This window comes from Schistocerca gregaria, chromosome 6 (genome assembly GCF_023897955.1).
Source record: "Schistocerca gregaria isolate iqSchGreg1 chromosome 6, iqSchGreg1.2, whole genome shotgun sequence".
NCBI lineage: Eukaryota > Metazoa > Arthropoda > Insecta > Orthoptera > Acrididae > Schistocerca > Schistocerca gregaria.
Genome location: NC_064925.1, coordinates 97,773,873 through 97,795,845, shown reverse-complemented (window position 1 = coordinate 97,795,845; position 21,973 = coordinate 97,773,873). Strand labels below are relative to the sequence as shown.

Below are 21,973 nucleotides of genomic sequence, written 5' to 3'. Positions count from 1 at the left end.
ACAGATAAGTAGGATTCTCAGCCACGTATGTAATAGCTCTTTGGAGCAGGGTGTTTTCCCTGATAGACTGAAATATGCCATTGTAAAACCATTGCATAAAAAGGGGGATACGTCGGATGTCAACAACTACCGCCCAATCTCTCTTCTCACAGCTATATGAAAAATTTTTGAGAAAGTAATGTATTCAAGAGTAGCCTCCCATATTTGTAAAAATAAAGTACTAACAAAATGTCAGTTTGGTTTTCAGAAAGGCTTTTCAACAGAAAATGCTATATATGCTTTCACTGATCAAATATTAAATGCTCTGAATAACCGGACATCACCCATTGGTATTTTTTGTGATCTCTCAAAGGCCTTTGATTGTGTAAATCATGGAATTCTTTTAGATAAGCTAAATCATTATGGTTTGAGTGGGGCAGTGCACAAATGGTTTAATTCATACTTAACTGGAAGAATGCAGAAAGTTGAAATAAGTAGTTCGTGTAATGTTAAAACAACAGCTGATTCCTCAAACTGGGGTGCTATCAAGCACGGGGTCCCACAGGGTTCGGTCTTAGGTCCTTTACTGTTCTTGATATACATTAATGACTTACCATTCCACATTGATGAAGATGCAAAGTTAGTTCTTTTTGCTGATGATACAAGTATAGTAATAACATCCAAAAACCAAGAACTAAGTGATGTAATTGTAAATGATGTTTTTCACAAAATTATTAAGTGGTTCTCAGCAAGCGGACTCTCTTTAAATTTTGATAAAACACAGTATATACAGTTTCATACAGTAAATGGCACAACTCCAGTAATAAATATAGAATTTGAACAGAAGTCTGTAGCTAAGGTAGAATTTTCAAAATTTTTAGGTGTGTCCATTGATGAGAGGTTAAACTGGAAGCAACGCATTGATGGTCTGCTGAAACGTCTGAGTTCAGCTACGTATGCTATTAGGGTTCTTGCAAATTTTGGTGATACGAATCTCAGTAAATTAGCTTACTATGCCTACTTTCATTCACTGCTTTCGTATGGCATCATATTCTGGGGTAATTCATCGTTGAGTAGAAAAGTATTCATTGCACAAAAACGTGTAATCAGAATAATTGCTGGAGCCCACCCACGGTCATCCTGCAGACATCTATTTAAGGACCTAGGGATCCTCACAGTAACCTCACAGTATATATATTCCCTTATGAAATTTGTTGATAATAATCCAACCCAATTCAAAAGTAATAGCAGTGTGCATACCTATAACACCAGGAGAAAGGATGATCTTCACTATGCAGGGTTAAATCTGACTTTGGCACAGAAAGGGGTAAATTATGCTGCCACAAAAGTCTTTGGGCACCTACCAAACAGCATCAAAAGCCTGACATATAGCCAACTAACATTTAAAAATAAATTAAAAGAATTTCTAGATGACAACTCCTTCTACTCATTGGCTGAATTTTTAGATATAAACTAAGTAAAAAAAAATAAAAAAATAATCATTAGTGTCATGCAATATTTTGTGTAATGTAATTTCTTGTACAGACATCTTTTATTAACCTGACACGTTCCACATCGTTACGAAGTGTCGTATTCATGATCTATGGAACAAGTATTAATCTAATCTAATCTAGTATTTTTGCTCGAATGCTATTTCGTCCCGGTCTTTGTGTGTCGTATTGAGTCAGTTCGGATAGCGAGTTCAGGTCACGACTTCGGGCTGGCAGTCGAGTAGGAGGGAACGAGTTTGGAGCGCAGTGCGGACCTGCCACTCGGGGAGTTGCAATGCGGCGCTGGTGTAGTCGCGTTGGAGCAGCAGCGATGTCTGCGTCGACATGTCTCGCCCGACCAATCCGGCCACGCATCACCGGAGCTGGGACACGGTCTTGGTGGTTCGTCGGTCGGTCGTCCTACCGGACGACGCCTTTGGGCTCGCCTATCGTTCATGAGTCGGCTGTGCACGTGTGCATCGACTCCCGATTTGTCTCCTTGTGTGTTCAGTTACTGTTGGGTATTGTTCAAATCTTCGTGCAAGTGTTTGTCAGCCTGTGTGTGTAGTTGGCGTGATTTCCTTTTACAAGTTACTTTAAATGTTGTCGGCCTCTGAGAGGTCGATCGTCTCATCGGGCAACATGTAACTGTTTCTCTGAGCGCTTCTGGGCCCCTTCGATTACCATCTTGTGGAACTTGGTTCGGTCGTTTCCTAGTGCAGGGGTGTCGCCTGTGGACGTGTTTCCTCTGCATGGTTGGGTCCGAGCCAGTATTTCCGCCGTCGTGTGTCTGGAGACGCACCAGCAGTGCAGTCGCGACGGAGCACCAGTCGCGACGGACCAGCAGGAGTCGGTCGGTTGGTGCGGACCAGGGAGGATATCTCCGTGCGGCGCGGTCGGCTGGGTCCGCTGCCTGTCCCTGCGCAGAGTCGGACCGGGTGTGGAGCTGTCCGATCGCTACGATCTCCGTGGCTCACCGACCCAGGACGTCAAGTTCGCATGTACCGGTTGGCGGCAAGCAAGTCGTTGTGTCGGTCGGTCCGTGGCTGTCCCCTGGTTGGGTTACGACGGATCAAGTGTAGTTGGGCTCACCACCTGTCTCGCCTAAGTGAACGAGGGCAGACCGACCTCCCTGGAGGCCTTCTGAGTGCCACCAGTGTTTAATTATCTGTTGTCAGCTATTTTAAATTTTAGGCTTATGGTTGTTTGTTTTATTTCTTAAAATTTTGCCAGTAAATATCTAAGTTTATCTTTCAAGCTTAAACACTGCGGCCTTCTGCCTTTAAAGATTGTGGTAATATATTTTGAAAGTTTGAAGTTTAATTGTGGCCCTCAGCCATTGGTATCGCATCTTGCATATGTTGTGTCTTTAAATTATTTTATTGCTATCGTAATTGGATTTTTATCTTGTTGATTTTTAAGATTTCTTGTTGTTATACATGCTCTCCTTCCGCCTTTAAAGGTCTATGGGACCTTTTTAATTGTGGTTCTCAGCGATTTACGTTGCACCTTGTATGTGTTGCCTTTTGGGTTTTTAATTATTTTATATAAATCTTAATTGGATTTTTGGTTTTTTTAAGATTTCTTATCGGCCTTCTTTCTTTAACGGTCTATGGTAATATGTTCTAAAATTTTGGAAAGTAATTGTGCCCCTCAGCCATTTGTATTGCATTTTGCGTATGTTGTTTTTGAATTATTTTATTGCTATCTTAATTGGAGTTTAATCTTGTTACGATTTCTTGTTGAAGGCGTTCATCCGTGAAAGAGTTGGTAAATTACAATAAATGACTATTAGAAGCAGAAACTGACTTCAGCCCTTGGCCATTTCCACAATCCTATTACCTGTTCTGCCCAGCGGGTTTAGCGGGCGTCTCACAGTGAAACTACCACTAGGCGCTAAATGGTTGGACGATCACGACGATTTACACAGAACATGGGATTCGGAGGCTTGTCTGCTCTGTGAAGTAGGATTATGAAAACGGCGTAGACTGATCAGACATGATGCTTTCTGCAGAGCTGGTGAGGAGAGGAATATGTGTAAAACATTGACGAGAAGTAGGGGACACATAGGACATGTGTCACGACATCACGTGGTGCATGGAATGTAGCGCTTCACGAGGCTCAGAGTGGATAACTTCATTTTTTATATGTCTTGACGAAGCTCTTAGTGGACTAAACCCCAGAAAACGTAATGTAAAATTGTAGTTATTAGGAGGTCTAGATGTAATAAATTAGTATATAAACATTTATAAGGTCACATAGTACCGTCTGGAAAAACATCAATTCTTAAAAACAATTGTGGCTCATTGTGTGATTTACCATTAAAATGCTGAGAGTGTCCAATCCAGGAATAGTCAATGTATATGTCCCCAGAATGAAATTTATACTGTGGAGCGAAGTGTGCACTAATATGAAATCTCCTGGCGGATTAAAACTGTACAACCGGACCGAGACTCGAACTCGGGACCTTTACCTTTTGCGGGCAAGTGCCGTACCATCTGAGCTACGCAAGCACGACTCACGACCCCTGCTCGTATCTTCAATTCCGGCAGTACCTCGCCCCCTACCTTCCAAACTTCACACAAGCTCTCCTGCGAACCTTTCAGAACTAACACTCTTGGAATGCTTTCCTGCGAACCTTGCAGAACTAGCACTCCTGGTATGCTAGTTCTGTAATGTTCGCAAGAGAGCTTCTGTGAAGTCTGGAAGGTAGGAGGTGAGGTACTGGCGGAATTGAAGCGGTGAGGACGGGTTGTGAGTCGTGCTTGGGTAGCTCAGATGGTAGAGCACTTGCCCGCAGAAGGCTAAGTTCTCGACTTCGAGTCTCGGTCTAGCACACAGTTTTAATCTGCCAAGAAGTTTCAATGTATATGTTGCTTCCTCCGATGTATATGTCGTGAAATGACAATGAAAAGAGAGCTTCGCTCTTTCGCAGAGGCTTACGCAACAATAGTTACGTTCATGCATCATTCGTGAATGGAATAAGAAACATCGTTGTACAAAGATGCAGCGAGATTCAGTTAAATTACTTTAATGAATGGTACAAGTATTTTAAAGTCATTATAGGTCCAGTGGCTCACCGGAGCGAAAACAAGATACCCTAAAAATCACAAAAGGAATTCTTTCCGTATTTTTGCAGCCAACGGAAAGGTGGGAAATGGAAAACTGGATATGAAATAGACGATCGTGAGGTCAAGTTTTGCAACATAAGACTGAAGTGCTTGAAAAGAATCAGGATAGTAAAGAAAATCTTAGTAGGTAATTTGAGGAAATGATTCACTAACAGCTGCTGCCAGCTATGTAAATGAAGTAGCAAAAAGTTCATCTCTTCAAGGGATAGCTATTTTGTGCATAAAACGTTACACTGGTGTCATATTTCGCTCTCAATACAAGACGTTTTGAAAAAAAAATTGAAAAAAATACTGTCAAATATTGTGTGAAATGATTTGTCTAAAAGTTGGAAATAAAATAATGGACTATAGAAACAGTTCATGCGTCAGTCAACGATGCTCGAAATTATGAACAGCAGACGAGATGAAAACTTAGAATTTAAAGTTCAGGGTTTTACATAGAAGGTTATAATTTTAAAGAGTGCTAGAAGATATTTGTCTGGTGGATTATGCAAACCGTGAGTTCTCATTTGCTGCGCGCTGACTTCGAACATCATTCGAAGGCACATCAAATATGAATGTGTGAATTTCTCCGCCCTGCGAACTTTTGCGCTCCACTAGAAAATTGCGAACTCTCCGCCTCGTACCTGCGTCCATTGTGTCCCGTTCCACCTGTACCTGGACCGCGCTGATCACCTTCCTCTACATGTTCCCTGGACTCGGCCGAACTCCGCCAGCACAGTCCCGTCTGCCTGTTAGTAACGCTCTAGTTTTCGTAGACTTCACATAATGCCACTTGGATATTACCATCTTAGTAGCCGTGATATGGAAGTTTCAACAACATTTCGTGGTAAGCCTAGTTGCCACTGTGAAAATTATTCTTACACAGTAAAGAAAACGAAGGAAGATGGGACAGTAATTTGGCGCTGTTCAAAACATAAAGAGAAGCATTGCCGAGGAAAGCTTAAAACCAAGGATTCTACAGTGCTCTTTTCGCATGAGCATCAATGTGGAGCTCCGGATGACGCAAGGTTGGAAGTAAAGAGGACTATGAACCAGGCAAAGAAGAGGGCACGAGAGGAAAAATACGTCTATTTCTGAAATCTATTCAGTGGAGGTAGGTAGCTTGTATAATCGAGGTTACGACTTTGTGACAGAAATGCCAGAGCAGCGAACAACGAAGAGAACTTTATACAAGCAAAGGGCAAAGTCGCAGGGAAGTGAGAGGGATGCAGAGACAAGAGAAGAGATTGAACTTAAAGCAGAGCTATAAACTGTGAATGATGGCAGCAGTTTCCTATTAACGGACAATAAATCAGGAGACAGGATAATAGTTTTTTGTGGAAGAGCAGAGAGAGAGGCTCTAAGAAGTAAACGAGACTTTTTGTATGGATGCTACGTTCAAGTTCTGTAGCAAACAGTTTTCACAGATACGTACAATTTATTCAGATTTTGGAAGTAATAAAAATGAGACTAATATCTACCAGTTGCATTTGCATTATTACCAAATAAAAGGAAAGAGACATACATCCAACTTTTCAGAAATGTGCTGGAAAATATTCTAGAATGGAACCCTGCAAGTGTGATTGTAGATTTTGAGTCAGCAGCGACTTCTGCAATTATACATTTCTTACCAGCTTCCTCAGTGCATGCATGCTATTTCCACATGAGAAAGTCTCTCTCGAGGGACGTACACGATCTTGGACTAAATCGAATATAAAGAAAATGAAGGAGTGAGATAACAAATTCGCATGTGTGCCGCTCTGGTGTTTCTACGGCCTGAAGATGTATGTAATGTATGTAATGGATGGCTGGAGATACATTCATAGGCACCGGTGTTCTTAGGCTTTCTGACTTTTTCGACTATTTTGTAGAGAAATGGCTGGAAAATGAAGAACACCCTATCAGCCTTTAGAGCTGCTACAAACAGATCCATTGAACAACTATTGCTGTAGAGGGCTGGCATAACAGAATTAATAATATACTTCCCAAACCAAATCCTAAAATTTGTGATGTAATTACTTGCAATGAGAACAGTAGCAGAAAATTCAGCGTGCGCGTTAATGAGAACAGAGCTGAGTATGGAAGGTAAAAGAAAGGAAACAGTGTACATGAAACGGGATGAAAGGCTGGAGAATATATTGAAAAAGTACGAGGATGGTGAGATAAGAGCTTGCTTGAAGACTAACTCCTGCCTCAAAAATGTAGACTAAATAATTATCGGGATATGTATATAAATAAAAAATATATAAAATGTAAGTAGGAATCTTTAAAAAATACAAAAACAAAAAAGATAAAAAGATTTGACGAAGCTTATAAGCTAATTTTAAACACACCTAAATGACGATAAGATTACTTTTACCATTTAGCCAGTCCAAAGCCTGGATGAAATGCTATGGGAATGAGATTATTTTTACAAGCGTAGTTATGTGATTTCTAAAGCATCTAAACCCAAAGTGACACTAGTCCCATCCTCAGCAGTGTTTATAAATTAACAGTTAAAATTAAGCCACACTAAACATTGGTGTGAGCATAATGCCACTTAATATTTCAGTGCGTTTAATAAGTGCACTTTTATGAAAATATATCTATTGACAATGACTACTGCCTGATGCTGTAAAAAAACAAATCTCCTTTATGTACTGAACTATTATAAAGTCTCTGTGAAGTGCTATTTTGTGCTATCTACTGTCTATTTGTTGTTTGTCGTACCAAGCGAGGTTAGCGCAGCGGCCAACCAGGGCTCAATCGTCTGGCGTCCATAGTCTACTGCATTTGGTTTCCCTTGTTTAAGCACATGCTGTGACGTTTCCTTAAAGAGATCATGGTAGCATCCTCCCCCCTCCCCCCCCCCCCCCCCCCCCCCACCACCCTCCTCTCCCGTAACGAACAGCCCGAGAGAAATCTAAATCTCTAATGACCACAATTGTAGACGTGACATGAAACACAAAACTGATTTTCTCTGGGTTGTAATGATGAATGGTCATATACTGAGCAAAATTAAGAATATCTTTGGAATGTAAACTTGCTTATTGTGAGTTCCCATTCACTTTAGAAAGACGCGCATTAATGATGCAAAGATGTGACTCCTGAGTTATTTAAACATTAAGTTATTAAATGTCTTGGCGATATTAGCCGTGATCAATTTAGAGCTCACACAGAACTATATTAATTTCCTATTTTGTTACGTGCACGTCGAATATTTCGTTCTGCTTCAGACTGACGTTTACGCAGTGGCTTAGCTACGTATTTTTGTACCCAATGCGGATTTCTGTCATCCTCACCATTTACCATCCTCACAACCAGGACCATTCTTCCGTTTGAGATGCTGCCGAGAAAAGGCATTTCTGTTTACAATTAGACTTGTTCCTAAGATTTTAAGGTTTAAAAATTCAACCGAGCTTGAAAACTTTTAACAAATTATATTTATTGTTCAAACTCATGCCTGTGGTAACGAGACAACAACAAGAATAGCACAAACTGTGATTTTTAGTTGAATGTGGCATCCAAGATCTAAAAACATTCTCACGCTGTGGCTGATATAGCAGGAGTCAGACGTTAACTCATCGTTAACGTTTTTTTTATCTCACTGACTGCTAAACAAAAACGAATGAGTAATGTTTGTTTTTAAATTTTTTGTCATTTACTATTTTGATAATTCAACTTTTAGATCTCCAAGACAGTCAAAGGTCACTGACAGATGTCAAAAAAATTGTTCAATTGTGTGTGAAATCTTATGGGACTTAAATGCTAAGGTCATCAGTCCCTAAGCTTACGCAGTACGTAACCTAAATTATCCTAAGGACAAACACACACACTCATGCCCGAGGGAGGAGTCGAACCTCCGCCGAGACCAGCCGCACAGTTCATGACTGCAGCGCCTTAGGCAGATGTCAGAAAATAAAATATTACTATTACTTTCATTCGATTCTTCTTCATTTGCTCTTTCTTCCACTAGTACACTTTCTACTTCTGAATGACAGTTACATGCAAGATTTTCTGCGTTTTCTTTAAGTCCTTCAGTTTAATAGGAACCACCTCCTTCTTAATTTTTGTTAGTCTAGTAAATTTTTTTATCATCTACAATTGTACTCTTGAAATATAATATTTTTGTGTCTTCTTTCATGTCCTTTGGGTCGAGTGCTCTCTGACGTAAGTTTAACAAATTTGAACATTGAACCAGCAAACAAATGGCCCTTCAAAAACCTGACCATAATTTACTTATTTACTTATATATTTACCTATTTTGTGCTCCACTTGGGCAACGTCATTAATTATGTGTTCTAAATCAAATTTCTGCATAAACTAATAGATCAATTTTTTTGAAACTTTTAGTCATTAAGGATTCTCCACGCAAAAACATATACATATCAGAACTAATAACACTGAAATTGTTACATGCAACATATAGTATGGCTATTACCGTACGGCTTGAGCACGCTAGCTCGGGTCCGCAGGGGTTTAGTGGGCCCTTCCTCAACCTTTTCTTGGCGGAAATTTCACAGGGTGGAAAATTGAGAGGGCGGAGAATACACGACACCATCAATTATTTCTACAGTATCACAATGTATTTGATCGTCTTTTTCAATTATTTAAAATTTAGTTTGAGCCATTCTATCCGGGGCAACTTCCATTGTTATGAGTGGCATAAAAGCCAAAATTGCAATGTCACATAAGTAGAACATGACGTCGTTGGACCGATTAGCTGTTGTTGATCTGTGCAGCAGAAGACGAAGATTGTATCTCCGAAATAACTGGAGGAAATAACTTGAGGTACCTGTTAAAGGTAGTATAGTGTATTGCCTCTGGTATAGGTTTCAGTTTATGTATTACGAAGTCAAAGTGTGCTGCTGGAACAGAAACAGTTGTGGTGAAGTTTGTTTCCAAACGGAAGAGCGAGAAGGCGTCATTTCTGCAGCGCGTCTTCTGAACTAGTAGCGACGCACTGTGCACGGACGCCTGCGAGTATTTTTCATTGGGTGATCTGATGCCAAACTAAATACAGGAATTGTCAACTAATGTAGCTAAAGTAAGAAACGCACACGAGGAGAATCTACGTAAATCACTGCACGATGCGCTCCACTGCTAGATGGGAAACTGATCCTAACATTTGTGTTGTGACTAAAAGAAATATGCAACATAGTGGAAATCTTACGTCCATTCAATAGTCTTTCGTGCTACACGGATTAAATAAACTTTTCAAAACAGTTAGACCACATTCACAGGTGCTGTAGTTTCATCACACAACTCCAACTTTGTATGTGGTTGTTTGAATGGCCATCTTCCTCAGCACCTGTGACAATAAATTATTATTGGTTTTCCATCTTATGCTAACTGCATTTAAAGAGTGTCTTTCATCAGGTGCGTTTTTCTTTTATTTACAAAGCATCTTTTATGTTCATTGTGTAAATGTGGATGCGTAATAAGTCGGTATATTTTGGTATTAATCGATCAGAGACAGTACTCCCTCATAAAATTGCTCATAATTTATCTCTGGTGCTTTTGCCTATTGCTTATACGAGGTGTTTAGGAAAAGTAATGGCACTGAACGTTAATCTATCAAAGCTTGCTTTTTTTTCAAATAATAATACACTCCTGGAAATTGAAATAAGAACACCGTGAATTCATTGTCCCAGGAAGGGGAAACTTTATTGACACATTCCTGGGGTCAGATACATCACATGATCACACTGACAGAACCACAGGCACATAGACACAGGCAACAGAGCATGCACAATGTCGGCACTAGTACAGTGTATATCCACCTTTCGCAGCAATGCAGGCTGCTATTCTCCCATGCAGACGATCGTAGAGATGCTGGATGTACTCCTGTGGAACGGATTGCCATGCCATTTCCACCTGGCGCCTCAGTTGGACCAGCGTTCGTGCTGGACGTGCAGACCGCGTGAGACGACGCTTCATCCAGTCCCAAACATGCTCAATGGAGGACAAATCCGGAGATCTTGCTGGCCAGGGTAGTTGACTTACACCTTCTCGAGCACGTTGGGTGGCACGGGATACATGCGGACGTGCATTGTCCTGTTGGAACAGCAAGTTCCCTTGCCGGTCTAGGAATGGTAGAACGATGGGTTCGATGACGGTTTGGATGTACCGTGCACTATTCAGTGTCCCCTCGACGATCACCAGAGGTGTACGGCCAGTGTAGGAGATCGCTCCCCACACCATGATGCCGGGTGTTGGCCCTGTGTGCCTCGGTCGTATGCAGTGCTGATTGTGGCGCTCACCTGCACGGCGCCAAACACGCATACGACCATCATTGGCACCAAGGCAGAAGCGACTCTCATCGCTGAAGACGACACGTCTCCATTCGTCCCTCCATTCACGCCTGTCGCGACACCACTGGAGGCGGGCTGCACGATGTTGGGGCGTGAGCGGAAGACGGCCTAACGGTGTGCGGGACCGTAGCCCAGCGTCATGGAGACGGTTGCGAATGGTCCTCGCCGATACCCCAGGAGCAACAGTGTCCCTAATTGGTTGAGAAGTGGTGGTGCGGTCCCCTACGGCACTGCGTAGGATCCTACGGTCTTGGCGTGCATCCGTGCGTCGCTGCGGTCCGGTCCCAGGTCGACTGGCACGTGCACCTTCCGCCGACCACTGGCGACAACATCGATGTACTGTGGAGACCTCACGCCCCACGTGTTGAGCAATTCGGCGGTACGTCCACCCGACCTCCCGCATGCCCACTATACGCCCTCGCTCAAAGTCCGTCAACTGCACATACGGTTCACGTCCACGCTGTCGCGGCATGCCACCAGTGTTAAAGACTGCGATGGAGCTCCGTATGCCACAGCAAACTGGCTGACACTGACGGCGGCGGTCCTCAAATGCTGCGCAGCTAGCGCCATTCGACGGCCAACACCGCGGTTCCCGGTGTGTCCGTTGTGCCGTGCGTGTGATCATTGCTTGTACAGCCCTCTGGCAGTATCCGGAGCAAGTATGGTGTGTCTGACACACCGGTGTCAATGTGTTCCTTTTTCCATTTCCAAGAGTGTATAACACATTTTAAAATGGTTCCATTCGGCAGCTATACACCAATGGAGCCGTTGTTCCCAGTCGTGCTGAAAGGTTCCAACTGGTAGGATCTTTTTACCTGCCCCTCACATTCTTTTGAATGTTCTCTAGAATCCCAAAATGACAACCCTGTAAGAAATTTTTCACGTTCGGGAAAAGAAAAAATTCACAAGGACGCAGGTCACATGGATCGGGGGCTGTGAAACAACAGGAATTGCTTTTGAGGTCAAAAATTTCGTGATGGAAGTGACCGTGTGTCATAGGCTCTTTAACCTGCCGCTCACATTCTTTTGAATGTTCTCTAGAATCCCAAAATGACAACCTTATAAGACATTTTTCACGTTCGGGAAAAGAAAAAAATCACAAGGACGCAGGTCAAATGGATCGGGGGCTGTGAAACAACAGGAATTGCTTTTGAGGTCAAAAATTTCGTGATGGAAGTGACTGTGTGTCATAGGCTCTTTAACCTGCCGCTCACATTCTTTTGAATGTTCTCTAGAATCCCAAAATGACATCCTTGCAAGACATTTTTCACGTTCGGGAAAAGAAAAAAGTCACAAGGACGCAGGTCAAGTGAATCGGTGGCTGTGAAACAACAGGAATTGCTTTTGAGGTCAAAAATTTCGTGATGGAAGTGACTGTGTGTCATAGGCTCTTTAACCTGCCGCTCACATTCTTTTGAATGTTCTCTAGAATCCCAAAATGACAACCTTGCAAGACATTTTTCACGTTCGGGAAAAGAAAAAAGTCACAAGGACTCAGGTCAAGTGAATCGGGGGCTGTGAGACAACAGGAATTGCTTTTGAGGTCAAAAATTTCATGATGGAAATGACTGTGTGTCATAGGGCTTTGTTATGATGCAGTCTTCACTTGTGTGCAATGTCTGGTATCACTCGATTCAAACTTTTCCTGAACCTTTTAGGCACATATTTGTAAAACACTCGGTTGACAGTTTGTCCTGGAGTAATAGGTCTCACAAGAGGCCGCACACGTTCGACATTTCCGTCGGTTTTTGATATAGAAGGTCTCCTTGAAAGAGGTTCATCTTCACCGTGTTCTCGGTCTATCAAAAATGATTTGTGCCAGCGAAAAACTTCTGCTCTCGGTAAGGAATATTCTCAAAAAGCCTGTTCCACGTTTTTAGAGGACACGCTCGCAGATTCGTCAAGTTTAACACAAAACTTGATGGCATAACGTTGCTCTAAATTCTGCTGTTCCGTTTTCGTAACACACAACAAAAACACAACTTAATTGATGGCGCCCTCAAAAACCACGTGGTGACAGAACGGAGCTGAAACTCAGACTGAGCACCTTCGAAGTGTGAACACACCGGTCTACACCAGTAGAACAACACAGCGTTGCCAGATCGCTCACATTCTTGTCAGTCTCATTACTTTTCTCACACACGTCGTATGTTCTGTAAACCACAGGTTTCTCCATGTTCACTAAGTTACAGTAACGAACGGTCACCCACCCACTCACCGACACACACCCACACACACACACACACACATACACACACACACACACACACACACACACACACACACACTAATTGCTACGGAAAAAAAATCATTTACCGTTGGTAACACTCAGAAAATACACTGAAAACAAATGAAGAAACATAAACACTGTGCTGCATGCGAAACATGTGAAACTACAGTAGTATTTCTCAGGGACGTTTTATGAAAGTAAGGTTTAGTAGAAAAATTTAAAAAAGCAGTCAAATTTGTTGTGACATATTTTGTTTAAAAGTAAGAAATAAACTGCATTAAAGAAATCTCTGACGCACCTATGATTACACTCGGTATCATGCACAGTAAATGAGGTACCAGTTCACAATTTAAATTTCAGTACCTGACTTAGAATTTTGAAGAATACTGAAGGGTACTGGTCTGCTGCATTGTGTAGACTGTGCGCCTTATCTGCTGTACGCAATTTCGAGCGTCATTCAAAGGTGCATCAAATGTTTCGTAATTCACTTTCGTCTTACTTTTTGACGAATCATTTCATAAAATATTTCATCGTTTCTTCTCTATTTTTTTAAACTTTCATGTTTTGATCAGAATGCATGAAGTATACACAGTTACCTATCGTCTGTTGTTGTATTATTATGAAGAGTATTTAGACACAGGGAACCTTTTTGGCAGTTAAATAACCACCATCTGCACGAACAGTTCGACGACGTTTGCAGCAGCATGGGCTATCAGCTCGGAGACCATGGCTGCGGTTACCCTTGCATCACAGGCATGAGGGCTTGTGATAGTGTACTCAACGACAAACCTGGGTGCACGAATGGCGAATCATCATTTTTTCGGATGAATCCAGGTTCTGTTTACGGCATCATGATGGTCACATCCGTGTTTGGCAACATCACAGTGAACGCACATTGGAAGCGTGTATTCGTCCTCGCCATACTGGAGTATCACCCTGCGTGATGGTGTGAGGTGCCATTGGTTACACATCTCGGTAACTTCTTGTTCGCATTGACGGCACTTTGAACAGTGGACGTTACATTTAAGATGTGTTACGACCCGTGGCTCTACCCCTCATTCGATCCCTGCAAAACCCTACATTTCAGCAGTATAATGCACGACCGCATGTTGCAGGTCCTGTACGGGCCTTTCTGGATACAGAAAATGTTCGACTGCCGTCCGGGTCAGTACATTGTCCAGATCTCTCTCCAATTGAAAACGTCTGGTCAATGTCGGCCGAGCAACCGGCTCGTCACAATACGCCAGTCACTACTCTTGATGAACTGTGGAATCGTGTTGAAGCTGCATGGGCAGCTGGACCTGTACACGCCATCCAAGCTCTGTTTGACTCAATGCCCAGGCGTATCAAGGCCGTTATTACCTTCAGAGGTGGTTGTTCTGTGTTGATTTCTCAGGATTTATGCACGCAAATTGCATGAAAATGTAATCACATGTCAGTTCTAGTATAATATATTAGTCCAATGAATATCGGTTTATCATCTGCATTTTTTCTCGGTGTAGCAATTTTAATGGCCAGTAGAGTAAATATTCTTTTCTGTCTGTAAATACGAAAATGTAATAGGTATGCATATTATGTATGCATATCTGCAGACATTCACAGGACATGCTGTATAAATGAAAACGAATCGCACCTTCATAAAAATTTTCTTTAACTGCGTTAAGCTTAAGAGGGAGAAACTATTAATAATTCGAATCGAACGTAAATTTAAACTAGATTTTCATTTCTTTTCGAATCCTGTCTTGGGCATGGATGTGTGTGCTGTCGTTAGGTCAGTTAGGTTTAAGTAGTTCGTAATTCTAGGGGACTGATGACCTCAGAAGTTAAGTCCCATAATGCTCAGATCCATTTGAACCAAGCCATTTCTTTTCAGAACGTTTTCACTGCACGCTAAGATGGCACCCAATTCATTCAACAGCTGAGTAACATTTCGTCCCGCAAGTACCATGCAGCCGTATGATGACAAACGCAAGTTTCGTAACCGGTAATGGCATGAAACCATAACAAGAAAGTAAAAAATAAAAAAAGAGGGTTAAAATGATCGTGATGTTGGTGGCTGGTAGTTGTGAGTCTTGGTCACCCTGTACGTGAACTTTGACGTTCTTTCGCGAGAGGCCACATCTTCCCCCACCACAAGCGTAGCTCGCGCACTGTATTGTTTACAGATGACTCACCGGCTGGTGGCGTGGACACGTGGACAAAACCAGTCAGACGGCCATTACCGGGGCCCGCTGCACGGGCAGCAGCGGTTCGCGCACTCAACTGCCGCGGCGGCTTTTCCTCCCGGCTGGAGGCGCGCGAGGAAGCAGATAGCGGCTTCGCTTCCTGGGGGACTGCGGTCCCCATGGAGGGAGCGTGGCGCAGCACGCCACAGCACGGCACGGCCCGGGAGAGAAGTGGACACGCGGCCAGCGGGGAATTGTCGCCCCCACACCACGGCAGCGGGCGGCGCCTGACGCAGCCGCTGCCGCAACTCCTAGACGGTACACGACTCCGCACTGCGATCAAAATTACTTAACGATTGACACATCGTGATACAGGGCGTTAAAAAAGGTATGGCCAAACTTTCAGGCAACATTCCTCACACACAAAGAAAGAAAATATGTTATGTGGACATGAGTCCGGAAACGCTTACTTTCCATGTCAGAGCTCATTTTATTACTTCTCTTCAAATCACATTAATCATGGAATGGAAACCCACAGCAACAGAACGAACCAGCGTGACTTCAAACACTTTGTTACAGGAAATGTTCAAAATGTCCTCCGTTATCGAGGATTCATGAATCAACCCTCCGTCGCATGGAATCCCTGATGCGCTGATGCAGCCCTGGAGAGCGGCGTATTGTATCACAGCCGTCCACAATACGAGCACGAAGAGTCGCTACACTTGGTACCAGGGTTGCGTAGACAAGAGCTTTCAAATGCCCCCATAAATGAAAGTCAAGAGGGTTGAGGTCAGGAGAGCGTGGAGACCATGGGATTGGTACGCCTCTACCAATCCATCGGTCACCGAATCTGTTGTTGAGAAGCGTACGACTGAAATGTGCAGGAGCTCCATCGTGCATGAACCACGTTCTTGTAAAGGCACATGTTCTAGCAGCACAGGTAGACTATCCCGTATGAAATCGTGATAACGTGCTCCATTGAGCGCAGGTGGAAGTACATGGGGCCCAATCAAGACATCACCAACAATGCCTGCCCAAACATTCACAGAAAATCTGTGTTCCTGACGTGATTGCACAATTGCGTTTGGATTCTCGTCAGCCCACATCTGTTGATTGTGAAAATTTACAATTTGATCACGTTGGAATGCAGCCTCATCCGTAAAGAGAACATTTGCACTGAAATGAGGATTGACGCATTGTTGGCTGAAACATTCGCAGAAGTGGTCCCCTTGGAGGCCAATCAGGTGCTGATAGTGCCTGCACACGCTGTACATGGTACGGAGACAACTGGTTCTCACGTAGCACTCTCTATACAGTGACGTGGTCAACGTTACCTTGTACAGCAGCAACTTCTCTGACGCTGACATTAGGGTTATCGTCAACTGCACGAAGAATTGCCTCGTCCATTGGAGGTGTCCTCGTCGTTCTAGGTCTTCCCCAGTCGCGAGTCATATTCTGGAATGTTCCGTGCTCCCTAAGTCGCCGATCAATTGCTTCGAACGTCTTCCTGTCGGGACACCTTCGTTCTGGAAATCTGTCTCGATACAAAAGTACCGCGCCTCGGCTATTGCCCCGTGCTAATCCATACATCAAACGGGCATCTGCCAACTCCGCATTTGTAAACATTGCACCGACTGCAAAACCACGTTCGTGATGAACACTAACCTGTTGATGCTAAGTACTGATGTGCTTGATGCTAATACTGTAGAGCAATGTGTTGCATGTTAACACAAGCACCGAAGTCAAAATTACCTCCCTTCAATTGGGCCAACTAGCGGTGAATCGAGGAAGTACAGTACATACCGAAAAAACTGAAATGAGCTCTAACATGGCAATTAAGCGTTTCCGGACACATGTCCACATAACATCTTTTCTTTATTTGTGTGTGAGGAATGTTTCCTGAAAGTTTGGCCGTACCTTTTTGTAACACCCTGCATAGATGAGAATCTTAATTGGAAAATTCATATTTTGGATCTCCTAAAGCGACTAGGTCCAGCAACATTTGCAATCAGAATAATTGCCAATTTTGAGGCTGTAGAAATTAGTAAGCTAACATACTTCGCATACTTCCATTCTCTGATGTCATACGAAATATATTCTGGGGCAACTCAACACTTGGGCAAAAGGTATTCACTGCTCAAAAGAAAGTAGTTAGAATAATGTGTGGGGTTTATAGTCGCACATCTTGTAGGCATCTGTTTAAAAGGTTGGGAATTCTTTCAACTGCTCCACAGTACATTTACTCAGTAATTTAATTTTTTCTCAACAACATGAAGCAGTTTAAAATCAACAGCGACATTCATGATTACAATACCAGAAAAAAGAAAGACCTACACTATCCTTTACTAAACCTCTCTTTGGCACTGAAAGGGGTAAAATATGCTGATATAAAACTTTTTGATAAATTACCAGATGAAATAAAATGTCTGACAGACAGCAATAATAGTTTCAAAAACAAATTGTAATCATACCTCATTGACAACTCTTTCCATACCATAGATGAATACTTGAATATGAGTAAATAAATCTATTATATATTATGTGCATTTTGTGCCATTTAACGGAATGGGATAGATAATAGAAAAATTTAGATATAACACTACAATGTAAACAAAAAAAACTTCTTTCCTGTGCGCATTTCTTGTGCATTTGACACTTTCCGCATCATAACGATTTTCCGTGCTATTGATCAATGGAACACATAACTAACTAACTAACTCGTCAGGAACATGTGAAAGGCGCGTAGTAGAGTCGCCACGTTCCACATGGAACTCACGAATAATCTTACACTGCATTCAACTCGCTCAGACTTGCAGACTGTTGGATGTCACACGGAACTGGAATCAGCGTGTTCTGGAACAACTTGTAGTTTTATTTACAGAAACAAAATTTGAAGGCGATAAATGGAAATTTGATTCCTGATAAGCCGCGCGGGATTAGCCGAGCGGTCTGGTGCACAGTCGTGGACTGAGCGGCTGGCCCCGGCGGAGGTTCGAGTCCTCCCTCGGGCATGGGTGTGTGTGCTTGTCCTTAGGATAATTTAGGTTAACTAGCGTGTAAGCTAAGGGACTGATGATCTTCGCAGTTAACTCCCATAAGATTTCACACACATTTGAACCTTTTTTTTTTCTTTTGATTCCTGATAACATTACCGAATTTTCGACATGCATGAAGCTTTCGTATTATGAACACATGATGCAAGAGGAATGTCAATATGCATCATACATCCACCTTCTCTATACCAGATATCTATCAAACACCTACACTCCTGGAAATGGAAAAAAGAACACATTGACACCGATGTGTCAGACCCACCATACTTGCTCCGGGCACTGCGAGAGGGCTGTACAAGCAATGATCACACGTACGGCACAGCGGACACACCAGGAACCGCGGTGTTGGCCGTCGAATGGCGCTAGCTGCGCAGCATTTGTGCACCGCCGCCGTCAGTGTCAGCCAATTTGCCGTGGCATACGGAGCTCCATCACAGTCTTTAACACTGGTAGCATGCCGCGACAGCGTGGACGTGAACCGTATGTGCAGTTGACGGACTTTGAACGAGGGCGTATAGTGGGCATGCGGGAGGCCTGGTGGACGTACCGCCGAATTGCTCAACACGTGGGGCGTGAGGCCTCCACAGTACATCGATGTTGTCGCCAGTGGTCGGCGGAAGGTGCACGTGCCAGTCGACCAGGGACCGGACCGCAGCGACGCACGGATGCACGCCAAGACCGTAGGATCCTACGCAGTGCCGTAGGGGACCGCACCGCCACTTCCCAGCAAATTAGGGACACTGTTGCTCCTGGGGTATCGCCGAGGACCATTCGCAACCGTCTCCATGAAGCTGGGCTACGGTCCCGCACACCGTTAGGCCGTCTTCCGCTCACGCCCCAACATCGTGCAGCCCACCTCCAGTGGTGTCGCGACAGGCGTGAATGGAGGGACGAATGGAGACGTGTCGTCTTCAGCGATGAGAGTCGCTTCTGCGTTGGTGCCAATGATGGTCGTATGCGTGTTTGGCGCAGTGCAGGTGAGCGCCCAATCAGGACTGCATACGACCGAGGCACACAGGGCCAACACCCGGCATCATGGTGTGGGGAGCGATCTCCTACACTGGCCGTACACCTCTGGTGATCGTCGAGGGGACACTAAATAGTGCACGGTACATCCAAACCGTCATCGAACCCATCGTTATACCATTCCTAGACCGGCAAGGGAACTTGCTGTTCCAAAAGGACAATGATCGTCCGCATGTATCCCGTGCCACCCAACGTGCTCTAGAAGGTGTAAGTCAACTACGCTGGCCAGCAAGATCTCCGGATCTGTCCCCCATTGAGCATGTTTGGGACTGGATGAAGCGTCGTCTCACGCGGTCTGCACGTCCAGCACGAACGCTGGTCCAACTGAGGCGCCAGGTGGAAATGGCATGGCAAGCCGTTCCAGAGGACTACATCCAGTATCTCTACGATCGTCTCCATGGGAGAATAGCGGCCTGCATTGCTGCGAAAGGTGGATATACACTGTACTAGTGCCGACATTGTGCATGCTCTGTTGCCTGTGTCTATGTGCCTGTGGTTCTGTCAGTGTGATAATGTGAGGTATCTGACCCCAGGAATGTGTCAATAAAGTTTCCCCTTCCTGGGACAATGAATTCATGGTGTTCTTATTTCAATTTCCAGGAGTGTATAACACAAGATAATATTAATTAAATGTGATGCATAATGCTCTGTTCGTGTCTCAAAACCTAACTGATACTTTGTTTAGTTTTATCGTCAGAAACATCGTTAGAATTATATTTAACCACTTATTACTTTTCCTAATCATCTAACTTATTTCCATAAATAAGTCAACAGCCAACATCGCTTAAATACTGTTTACTGGATAACCGGTTTCAACACACCAAAGGTGTCATCGTCGGATCTGAATTTAGATTAACATTTATAGACCATTTGGATGTAACGATACATGAGGGGGGGGGGGCAGACTATCTGATGTAAAATCATATTCACAAAAAATAAAAAACACAGATTTCATGGTCATTCTTTTCCTTAAGATATGTAAAACTGAAGTCACAAGATGGTCCATGACCGTTGCTCGACTAACAACGGTGGGCATGCCTTCGGTTTTACATATCTTATGGAAAAGAATGACCATGAGAGCAGTTGTTTCTTTGTTGTTGTTTTTTTAAACCGATCTTGGCTTTTGAATTATTTCTACAACAGAGTGATCGCCCCACTCTGCACTATGTGTTCACTGCATTACAACTTGATTCTAACACAACAAAAAGATATTTGTGTGTGTTAATCGAAGTGACAAGGCTAATCCTAAACAAGCATACTGGTTTAGAAGAAGGAAAGCGATACAAAATATGCTACTTTCCTGTTATGTATTAAGAGATCAGACTGTAAATCATTATAAGACCCTGCAGACTCATGATATTATGTGCTGTGTGTAAATACTCACTGAGTCGCAAGATTATGTTATGTATTATGTAAGGTGTATGCAGTTAACCCCTCCCCTCCCCTTCCCCACCATGAACCGTGAACCTTGCCGTTGCTGGGGAGGCTTGCGTGCCTCAGCGATACAGATAGCCGTACCGGAGGTGCAACCACAACCTCGTATCCGTTGAGAGGCCAGACAAACGTGTGGTTCCTGAAGAGGGGCAACAGCCTTTTCAGTAGTTGTAAGGGCAACAGTCTGGATGATTGACTGATCTGGCATCGTAACATTAACCAAAACGGCCTTGCTGTGCTGGTACTGCAATCAGCTGAAAGCAAGCGAAAACTACAGCCGTAATTTTTCCCGAGGGCAGGCAGCTTTACTGTATGGTAACATGATGATGGCGTCCTCTTGGGTAAAATACTCCGGAGGTAAAATAATCCCCCATGCGGATCTCCGGGAGGGGAGTACTCAGGAGGACGTCGTTATCAGGAGAAAGAAAACTCGCCATCTACGGATCGGAGCGTGGAATGTCAGATCCCTTAATTGGTCAAGTAGGTCAGAAAATTAAAAAAGAGAAATGGGTAGGTTGAAGTTAGATATACTGGGAATTGGTGAAGTTCGGTGGCAGGAGGAACAAGACTTGGGTCAATTGACTACAGGGTTATAAATACAAAATCAAATAGGGGTAGTGCAGGAGTAGGTATAATAAAGAATAAAAAAATAGGAGTGTGGGTAAGCTACTACTAGTAGCATAGTGAACGCATTACTTTGGCCAAGATAGACACGAAGGCCACACCTACCACGGTAGTACAAGTTTTTAAGCCATCTAACGCCACAGATGACAAAGAGGTTGTTGAAATGGAGGTTGAGTTAAAAGAAATTATTCAGATAGTGAAGGGAGACGAAAATTTAATAGTCATAGGTGACTAGAATTCGATAGTAGGAAAACGAAGAGAAGGAAACATAGTAGGTGAATATGGAATAGGGGTAAGTAATGAAAGAGCAGGACCCTGGGTAGAATTTTGCACAGAGCATAACTTGATCATAGCTAACACTTGGTTCAAGAATCATGAAAGAAGGTTGTATACATAGAAGAGGCCTGGATGTACTGGAAGGTTTCAGATAGATTATATAATGGTAAGATAGAGATTTAGGAACCAGGTTTTAAATTGTAAGACGTTTATGGACTCAGATGTTGACTCTGACTACAATCTATTGGTTATGAACTGTATATTAAAACTGAAGAAATTGCAAAATGGTG

The 21,973-nt window shown here is 43.3% G+C and overlaps 1 protein-coding gene across 2 annotated transcripts in view; it reads right to left on the bottom strand.

The window, feature by feature from the left end:
- Positions 1 to 15,370, bottom strand: part of LOC126278032 (synaptotagmin 1-like) — a 942,194-nt gene extending 926,824 nt beyond the window's left edge. The window contains exon 1 of one of the 2 annotated variants that reach the window (XM_049977766.1): positions 15,280 to 15,370. The gene's annotated coding sequence lies outside the window, so the exon portion shown is untranslated. The remainder of the gene's footprint in view (positions 1 to 15,279) is intronic. The other variant, XM_049977768.1, reaches the window with a different exon arrangement.
- Positions 15,371 to 21,973: the final 6,603 nt, after the last annotated feature.